The following is a 10,607-nucleotide window of genomic DNA, read 5'->3' on the forward strand; positions in this document are numbered from 1 at the left end:
ATTGCTGGGGCCGGGCACAGTGGCACATGCCTATACTCCCAGTACTTTGGGAGGCTGTAGCTGGCAGGTCACCTGAGGTCAGGAGTTCGAGAGCAGCCTGGCCAACATGGTGAAACAGGTCACCTGAGGTCAGGAGTTCGAGAGCAGCCTGGCCAACATGGTGAAACTCCATCTCTACTAAAAATACAAATATTAGCTGGGCATGGTGGTGTCCACCTGTAGTCCCAGCTCCTCAAGAGGCTGAGCCAGGAGAATCACTTGAACCTGGGAGGCAGAGGTTGCAGTGAGTCAAGATGGAACCACTGCACTCCAGACTGGGCCACAGAGCCAGACTTTGCCTCAAACAAAACAAAACAGATTGCTGGGCCTCAACCTCTGAGTTTCTGATTTAGTAGGTTTTTCTTTTTTCTTTTTCTTCTTTTTTTTTAAAGACGGAGTTTGCTCTTGTTGCCCAGGCTGGAGTGCAATAGCTTGATCTTGGCACACTGCAGCCTCCTCCTGGGTTCAAGTGATTCTCCTGCCTCAGCCTCCTGAGTAGCTGAGATTACAGGCGCCTGCCACCATGCCCAGCTAATTTTTGTATTTTTAGCAGAGATGGGGTTTCACCATGTTGGCTAGGCTGGTCTCGAGCTCCTGACAGGTGGTCCACCTGCCTCAGTCTCCTAAAGTGCTGGGATTATAGGCATGAGCTACCGCACCGGGCCTGATTCAGTAGGTTTCTAATAGAACCCCAAAATTTGCATTTCTACCAAGTTTCCAGGTGATGCTGCTGGTCCAGCACTGTAGCAGATCTATAATTCTCAAATCCTCTTGGCTTCAACTGCAGCCATAAATTTTGGCTACTAGGATTTAGTCATCTTGAGGTCCAAAATAGTACTAGACCTAGTCAGAAGTTATGGAGGTAGCGGGATGAGGGAGAGGAACTGGAGCCAAAAATGCAGAATGAATGATAGTAGAAAATCATCGTTTGCAATGAAATAATGAGATAATGGCTCGCGGCAATGGTGCCACCACGCCCAGCTAATTTTTGTATTTTTAGTAGGGACACCGTTGGACCACGTTGGCCAGGCTGGTCACAAACTCCTGACCTCAGGTAATCTGCCAGCCTTGGCCTCCCAAAATGCTGGGACTATAGGCATAAGCCACCATGCCCAGCCCCAGCATTGTTTTAACAAGCCTTCCACTTGATTTTGGTGCCTGCTAAAGTTGAAAAACACACCCGGCCCCATATAAAGTCTTCATCAACCTTTGACCTAGTAGCTTTAATAGTCATTGTTTAACAAATAGGTGAAAGGTTGATGAAGACTTTATATGGATGGATCAGGTTGCCATTATATGAACTTACTGATGAATCTTTTCTGCTATTTTGAGATAGGGTCTTGCTCTGTTGCCCAGGCTGGAGTGCAATGGTGCAACCTCAGCTCACTGCAACCTCTGCTTTCCGAGCTCAAGCGAGTCTCCTGCCTCAGCCTCCTGAGTAGCTGGGACCACAGGCCTGAACCACACCTGGCTAATTTTTGTATTTTTTGTAGTGACAGGGTTTTGCCGTGTCGCCTAGTCTGGTGTCAAATTCCTGGGCTCTAGTGACCCACCCGCCTCAGCCTCCCAAAGTGCTGGGATTACAGGCATGAGCCACTGTGTCCAGCCAATTTTTGTATTTTTAGTAGAGACGGGATTTCACCATGTCAGGCTGGTCTGAAACTCCTGACCTCAAGTGATTCGCCCACCTCAGCCTCCCAAAATGGTGGGATTACAGGCGTGAGCCACTGCTCTGGGCCGAGACTATTACATATGAAATGTGGTCTTTGTTTATATCTTCATTTTTGAAACTGTTTTTGAGACTGTTAGGGAATACTAAATATAAACTGGATTTTGTATGATATTAAGGATTTACATTTTTTTTGAGATAGGGTCTTGCTTTGTCACTGAGGCTGGAGTGCAGTGGTGCTGTCATGACTCATTGCAGCCTTGACCTCCTAGGCTCAAGTGGTCCTCCCACCTCAGCGTCCCGAGTAGCTGGGACCACAGGTGCATGCCACCACACCCAGCCAGGATTTATGAAATTTGTATTGGGTAAGACTATGATTTTTTCTTTCAAAGACTGGGTGTGGTGGTTCATGCCTATAATCTCAGCACTTTGGTAGGCTGAGGCAGGAGTATTGCTTGTGGCCAGGAATTCAAGACCAGTCCAGGCAACATAGAGAGACCCTGTATCTACAAAAAAAAAAAAAAAACAAAAAAAAAAAACAAAAAACTTTTAATTAGCTGGGTATGGTGGCAAACACCTATAGTCCTAGCGATGCAGCAGCGGGAGAATGACTTGACCCCAGGAATGTGAGGCTGCAGCAAGCTGTTTGCACCACTGCACCCCAGCCTCAGTGACAGAGCAAGACTTTGTCTCTGAAAAGAATAATTTTTTTTTTTTTCCGAGACGGAGTCTTGCTCATGTCGCCCAGGCTGGAGTGCAATGGTGCCATCTCAGCTCACTGCAACTTCTGCCTGCCGGGTTCAAGCTATTCTCCTGCCTCAGCCTCCTGAATAGCTGATATTACAGGTGCCCACCACCATGCCTGGCTAATTTTTGTACTTATAGTAGAGACGGGGTTTCGCCATGTTGTCCAGGATGATCTCAAACTCCTGACCTCAGGTGATCCGCCTGCCTCAGCTTCCCGAAGTGCTGGGATCACAGGAGTGAGCCACTGCGCCTGGCAAAAGAATAATTTTTTTGAAAAATAAACAATTTTAGAATAGTTTTAGATTTATAGAAAGATTGCAAAAAGTTTCCATTTAATCCAAACACTTTCACTTATTTACATCTAATATTAATATTTTTGTTAGAGTTATTATAATTTTATTTATTTATTTTTTATTTTTTGAGAGAGTCTCACTTCATCCTCCAGGCTGGAGTGCCGTCGCGAGATCTCTACTCACCGCAACCTCCCGCCTCCCAGGTTCAAGGGATTCTTGTGCCTCAGCACCCCGAGTAGCGGAGACTACAGGCATGCGCCACCAGCCAGGCTAATTTTAGCATTTTTAGTAAAGACAGGCTTTCACCGTGTAGGCCATATTGCTTTCAAACTCCTGACCTCAGTTGATCCAAAGTGCTAGGATTACAGGCATGAGCCATGGTGCCTGGCGGTGTTGTTAAATTATTGACAAATATTGATACATTGTTGCCAACTAAAGTCCACACTATATTCACATTTCCTCAATTTCCCTCATGTCTTTTTTTTTTTTTTTTTTCTTTTTTTTTGAGACGGAGTCTCGCTCTGTCGCCTAGGCTGGAGGGCAGTGGCGCGATCTCGGCTCACTGCAAGCTCCACCTCCTGGGTTTACGCCATTCTCCTGCCTCAACCTCCCGAGTAGCTGGGACCACAGGCGCCCGCCACCAGGCTTGGCTAACTTCTTTTTGTATTTTTAGTAGAAACAGGGTTTCACCATGTTAACCAGGATGGCTACAATCTCCTGACCTCGTGATCTGCCCGCCTCGGCCTCCCAAAGTGCTGGGATTACAGTTGTGAGCCACCGCGCCCGGCCTTATTAAACTTAATCACTGGCTGAGGTAATGTTTGTCAGGTTTCTCCACTGTAAAGTTACTGTTTTGCCCCTGCTTTTCATACTGTACTCTTTGGAAGGAAGTCGCTATGTGCAGATCACAATGAGTGTGCAGTCGCGCTCTGCCTCCATGTGGGTGGAGCGTCTACATACATTATTTGTAATTCTTCTGCATGGAAGAGGTCTGAGTTCCCCATTGATTGGTTGATTGATTGATTATTATTATTTTGAGATAGAGTCTGGCTCTGTCACCCAGGCTAGAGTGCAATGGTGCGATCTCGGCTTGCTGAAACCTCTGCCTCTCGGGTTCAAGCAATTCTCCTGCCTCAGCCTCCCAAGTAGCTGGGATTACAGGCCCGCACCAACACGCCCAGCCAATTTTTTGTATTTTTAGTAGAGATGGGGTTTCGCCATGATGGCCAGGCTGGTCTCAAACTCCTGACCTCAGGTGATCCACCCCCGTCAGTCTCCCAAAGTGCTAGGATTATAGATGTGAGCCACTGTGCCTGGCCCCCATTGATTTATTTATATAGATACAGGCTTTTATACATTGGGTTATGATTCAATACTATTTTATTTTATTTATTTACTTTTTGAGACAGAGTATCGCTCTTTCACCCAGGCTGGAGTGAAGTGGTGCAATCTCAGCTCACTGCAGCCTCCACCCCCTGGATTCAGGCGGTTCTCCTGCCTCAGCCTCCTAAGTAGCTGGGATTACAGGCATGCACCACTGCACTCAGCTAATTTTGTATTTTTAGTAGAGACGTGGTTTGGTTTCACCATATTGGCCAGGATGGTCTCAAACTCCTGACCTCAAGTGATCCACCTGCCTCAGCCTCCAAAAGTGTTAGGATTACAGGTGTGAGCTACCACGCCCAGCTGATACTATTTTATTTTGTTACTCAAATTTTCCACCTCTCCAGTGACCTTTTACTATACCCTGTCGGGGGGGGTGGTGTGTGTGTGTGTGTGTGTGTCTGTGTATTTCCTTACGTTTTTGGCATTACAACAAAGTAAGGAAATAGCTCTTCTTGTATATTTCCTGCCCAAATCGTAGAATCAGTCATTTCTTCAAGGACTCTTGAAGAAGTTATTAGAGAATAACTGTTATTGGAGAATGGTATTAGAAACCAAGATCTGGGCCAGGCACAGTGGCTCACACTTGTAATCCCAACATTTTGGGAGGCCTAGATGGGAGGATGGCCAGAGGCCAGGAGTTTGAGATCAGCTTGGTCAACAAAGGGAGGCCCTCATCTCTAATAATAATAATAAACCAAGATCTGCGTGGTAAGTATGCTCATTGCTACTGGGGTGTCTTGCTTTTTGGCCCTTCTCAACTGACAGAGTAAGTGAATATGTGTATGTATACTACAGTATACACACATATTTATAACTTTCTCTAATCATCTGTATATATGGGTCAGTTTTTTTAAGTCTACCTGTTACAGATATATATTATAATATTTATAGCTGAAATTATATGACTAAGATTTGCTTTTAAAAACTTCAGCAATCCAGCTGTGCACAGTGGCTCATGCCTGTAATCCGAGCACTTTGGGAGGCCGAGGCTGACGGATCACGAGGTCAGGAGATCAAGACCATCCTGGCTAACACAGTGAAACCCCGTCTCTACTAAAAATACAAAAAAATTAGCTGGGTGTGGTGGCGGGCGCCTGTAGTCCCAGCTACTTGGGAGGCTGAGGCAGGAGAATGGTGTGAACCCGGGAGGCGGAGCTTGCAGTGAGCCGAGATAGCACCACTGCCCTCCAGCCTGGGCGACAGAGCAAGACTCCGTCTCAAAGGAAAAAAAAACAGAAAACAAAAAACGTCAGCAATCCCTAGTTGTCTAGTGGTGAGGAATAAAAGTTGAAGAAAAAAAAAAAACTTCCAGCAAAACAACAAACTAGAACAATGAAATACGATTGACTAAGATAATCATTGAAGCAGGATGCCAGGTACACTGGGGATTCACTGGTTATACTGTTCTCTCTAGTTGCATGTATGTTTGAAATATTTCACTGGGCACAGTGGCTCATGCCTATAATCCCAGCACTTTGAGAGGCCGAGGCGGGCGGATCACAAGGTCAGGAGTTCACCCTGGCCAATATGGTGAAACCCCGTCTCTACGAAAAATACAAAAATTAGCTGGGCATGGTGGCATGTGCCTGTAGTCCCAGCTACTTGGGAGGCTGAGGCAGAAGAATTGCTTGAACCCGGGAGGCTGAGGTTGTAGTGAGCTAACACCACTGCACTCCAGCCTGGGTGACAGAGCAAGACTCCGTCTCAAAAAAAAAAAAAAAAAAAAGAGAAAGAAAGAAAAAGAAATATTCCGTAATACAAAATAAGATGGCTGGGCGCAGTAGCTCATGCCTGTAATCCCAACACTTTGGGAGGCCAAGGCGGGCGGATCACAAGGTCAGGAGTTCGAGACCAGCCTGGCCAACATGATGAAACCCCGTCTCTACTAAAAATACAAAAATTAGCCGGGTGTGGTGGCGTGTGCCTATAATCCTAGCTACTCAGGAGGCTGAGGCAGGAGAATCGCTTGAGCGCAGGAGGCAGAGGTTGCAGTGAGCTGAGATCGTGCCATTGCACTCCAGCCTGGACAACAGAGTGAGACTGTCTCAACAAATACATACATACATACATACATACATACATACATACATACATACATAAAATAAGAAAATAGAGCTAGAAAAGCCTGACTGACCAGGCTGCAGTTAAAGAGGGTCAAATAGAGAAAGACAGCCAGCCAGATACAAGGCATTAACACACACGCACTTACAGGCACACACACAAGCATACATACATAGACGCACATGCATGCACACACATATACATACAGATGCAAGCATGCATACACATATACATACACATGGATGCACACATGCATACACATAGGCACACACACAGGCACACACACATACACACACAAAACTCTTCCTCCCACGGCCATCTTTAGGTGAAATTTTGAAGATGAAAGTTTTTCTTCCATGTTTGGACCTATCTGCCCTTTCAGAAACCCCAACCTTATTGCTCTACTGCTTCCTAAATCTGCTTTTGGAGGGAAATCTGATCCTTTGAAATTTTCCCTGTGACTGAAATTCAAAGCGTGGTCCTCTTAGGAATTTACGTTTCTGTGTCATCTTCCATGGGGCAAGAAGTTGTGTTGTTTCTGGCTTAGGAATTTCAGGCAGTGGGTGTTTGACAGGGACAGCAACAGTTCCCAGCAAATGTCAAATTACACCTATAGGTAATGTTTCTACCAGTCCCAGAGGTTTCTCTAAAGGTGAGGAACACAGTCTGTGGCTTGCCCCATCCCTTGAGTGGAACTTGCCCACTGTCACCTCTTTTTTTTTTTTTTTTTTGAGACAAGATCTCACTCTGTCACCCAGGTTGGAGTGCAGTGGCACCATCTCAGCTCACTGCAGCCTCTGCCTCCCAGGCTCAAGTGATCCTCCCACTTCAGTGTCCCAAGTAGCTGGGACTACAGGCATGCACCACCACACCTGGCTAATTTTTATATTTTTGGTAGAGACAGGGTTTCACCATGTTGGCCAGGCCAGTCTTGAACTCCTGACCTCAGGTGATCTGCCCGCCTCAGCCTCCCAAAGTGCTGTGATTACAGGTGGGAGCCATCATGCCCGGGCACCTCTCATCTCTTGAGCCAGTAGTTGGGAAAGAACAGGTCTTTGGTTATATGACCAGTGAGACTGCCATGACCCTGCAGCTCACCATGGTTTCCTCTTGTTTCCCCCACTCTAAGGGTGGGGGAGAAGGCCTTAACTCTGAAAAAGCTGAAACAGGTGCTTCTTGAGAGTGCTGGAAGTTGGTAGCAGAGTGCCCTGCTTCTGTGGACAGTGGTTTTTATCTCCAGGTTTGTTTTCATATTCTCTGGATCCTTGGCCTCCTTGAACAGTCCTGGGTCATAAAAGGCTGAGAGTGGACAGACTTATTTTACTAGATTAGTGAGATGCTGGGCCCAACCTAGTGCCATCCATAATAAGGGGCTGCCACTGGCCCTTCCTCTCACTGAACCTTTCTCCACCCCTGCAGCCCCTTCTTACTCCTCTGGAATAGAGTATCGCCGCCTCTGGTTCTGTTATAAGGACAGGAAGTCCTGGGACAGCTACTCCTGCATTAGGGCAAAAACATTTCCTGTTGATTTGATTAGTTTCCTCCCAAATAATGCATTTATGGAAGAAGAAGAGCTTTTGCAGGCATGTATTTGCACAGGCAGCCAACCTCCTCCAGTCACACACAGACACACACACACCTCCACACCCACAGACACACACTTTCTCCCCATCCGCCCACAAAGCGTCAGTCACATTTAGAATTTGCACAAATGCACACCCTCCCTCATACATCACAATGCACACCCTCTCATCCACCTACACATCTCTTCCACAAAATCACACCTGCTCACATACCCTTAGAAGCACATTCTTGTACTGTGCCCAGAGAGAGAAAGGTGGGGGAGATAAGCAAGGAGAATGGGTTATAAGGGCTCAGGAGGTAAAACCTTTGTAGAAGCTGAAATGTCAGAAGACCAGGACCCCCACCCCCCCACTCCTCTGTGCCCTTTTTTTTTCCTTTTTTTTCTTTTCTTTTTTTTTTTTTTTTTTTTTTGAGACGGAGTCTTGCTCTGTTGCCCAGGCTGGAGTGCAATGGCACAATCTCAGCTCACTGCAACCTCCGTCTCCCAGGTTCAAGTGGTTCTCCGGCCTCAGCCTCCTGAGTAGCTAGGATTACAGGCACCTGCCACCCCGCCCAGCTATTTTTGTATTTTTAGTAGAGATGGGGTTTCTTTTTTTTTTTTTTTTTTGAGATGGAGTCTCGCTCTGTCACCCAGGCTGGAGTGCAGTGGCCAGATCTCAGCTCACTGCAAGCTCCGCCTCCCGGGTTCACGCCATTCTCCTGCCTCAGCCTCCCAAGTAGCTGGGACTACAGGCACCCGCCACCTCGCCCGGCTAGTTTTTTGTATTTTTTAGTAGAGACGGGGTTTCACCGGGTTAGCCAGGATGGTCTCGATCTCCTGACCTCGTGATCCGCCCGTCTCGGCCTCCCAAAGTGCTGGGATTACAGGATTGAGCCACCGCGCCCGGCCCAAGATGGGGTTTCACCATGCTGGACAGGCTGGTCTTGAACTCCTGATCTCGTGATCTGCCCACGTAGGCCTCCCAAAGTGCTGGGATTACAGGTATGAGTCACAGCTCCCGGCCTCCTCTCTGCCCCTGTGAGTAGAAATACTACGACCGGGCACGGTGGCTCATGCCTGTAATCCCAGCACTTTGGGAGGCAGAGGTTGCAGTGAGCCGAGATCGCACCATTGCACTCCAGCCTGGGTGACAAAGTGGGACTCCTTCTCAAAAAAAAAAAAAAAAAAAAAAAAAGAAATACTATGAATTGAGAGAGATTTAGAATTAGCTGTAGGAAAAGCAGGAGCTCAGGGCCACTTGTCCCACACAGACAGTGTGATGCCCCTGTGACAGTGATGTATCTCAGGCTGGCGGCTGAGGTGGGAAGTTTGTCAAGGCTGTAAGTGGCATCCATCACATGTCTGAGAAGCCCATTTTGACCAGTAGAAAAGGATGGCCTTTAGGGTGGGACTCCCTGTCACCCGAGGAAATGGTGGGGAGGGAATGAAGAGAGAGAAGGAAGTAAAAGGCTGGGTTGGGCTCTGAGTCCAACATCCTCTAGAATGAATCTTACTAATATCAGCTGGAATCAAGAGGAGGAGGCTCCCCTTCACTGAAAACTTGAAGTCGCCCTCAGAAAAAAGGTGGGGGAGAGGGGTTGGAAAAGTGACAAGTGCCCAAGAGCAGCCTCAGCAATTCTGCCTTCGGCCCCAGCCTATTGTCTGCCTGCCCTGTCTCAGCCCAAACTCAGAAACTGTGGATTCTGGAAAGCAACAAGGCTTTTCCTTTGGGAAAGGGTCCTGAAGCTGACCCACAGTGCTCAAGAAAATTGGCAGAGAGGCCAGGCACAGTGGCTCACACCTGTAATCCCAGTATTTTGGGATGCCGAGGTGGGCGGATTACCTAAGGTCAGGAGTTTGAGACCAGCCTGGCCAACGTGGTGAAACCCTGTCTCTGCTAATAATACAAAAATGAGCCGAGCGTGGTGGTGGGCACCTGTAATCCCAGCTACTCGAGACTGTGGCAGAAGAATCGCTTGAACCCACGAGGTGGAGGTTGCAGTGAACCAAGATTGTGCCATTGCACTCCAGCCTGGACGACAAGAGTGAAACTTCGTCTGAAAAAAAAAGAAGGAGAAAGAGAAGAAGAAGAAGAGGAAGAGGAAGAAGAGAAGAAGAGGAAGAGGAGAAAGAGGGAGAGGGAAGAAGAAGGAGGAGGAGGAGGAGATAGAGAAGAGGAAGAGGAAGAAGAGGAAAGAAGAAGAAGAGGAGGAGGAGGAGAAGGAGGAGGAGGAGAAGGAAGAAAATTGGCAGAGAGCTCAGTGAAACAGAAGAAAATTGGCAGAGAGCTCAGCGAAACAGAGAGAGATGTCTGGCCCCTGCCATCCACCTCTTGACAGTGCCTCATGAGTCTCTCCTCCTGCTGCCGCCTGGGGGCGCCCCCAGCTGGGTCTCAGGCTGCTGCCAGCACTGCTGTTGTTATCATTAGTATAATTAATAAACAAGCACTGCTGGGGCCAAGTGGAAGAAGAGGCAGGCCCCTGCTGCTCAGGAGAATCCCTGAAAAGATCCAGTGAGCCTGCGGCAACCGGAGTTGAGTGGCTCTCCACCCAGAACCTCTGGAGGGGGTGTGGGGTGGGCTTCCCCCTGGAGGGAAGGGCAAGGGGAGGAGCACACTTGGCAGGCTTGGTTTGGAACCAGCTCTGCATGTGCCTGGCAGGATGTCTGTGGGCAAGGCCACCCCCATGATTACTAGTTGTGGGGCAGGTTCTGAAGCAACTCTTCATTCATTTAACAGGCATCTGCCTATTTATTTATGGAAAGCGTACTGTGTGCAAGGTGGTCTACTAATAATAGCTAATATTTGACTAGACAGTGTGACGACACAGCCAACTTTCACACCAGGTCC

The sequence above is a fragment of the Macaca mulatta genome, chromosome 7 (assembly GCF_049350105.2).
Source record: "Macaca mulatta isolate MMU2019108-1 chromosome 7, T2T-MMU8v2.0, whole genome shotgun sequence".
Lineage (NCBI taxonomy): Eukaryota > Metazoa > Chordata > Mammalia > Primates > Cercopithecidae > Macaca > Macaca mulatta.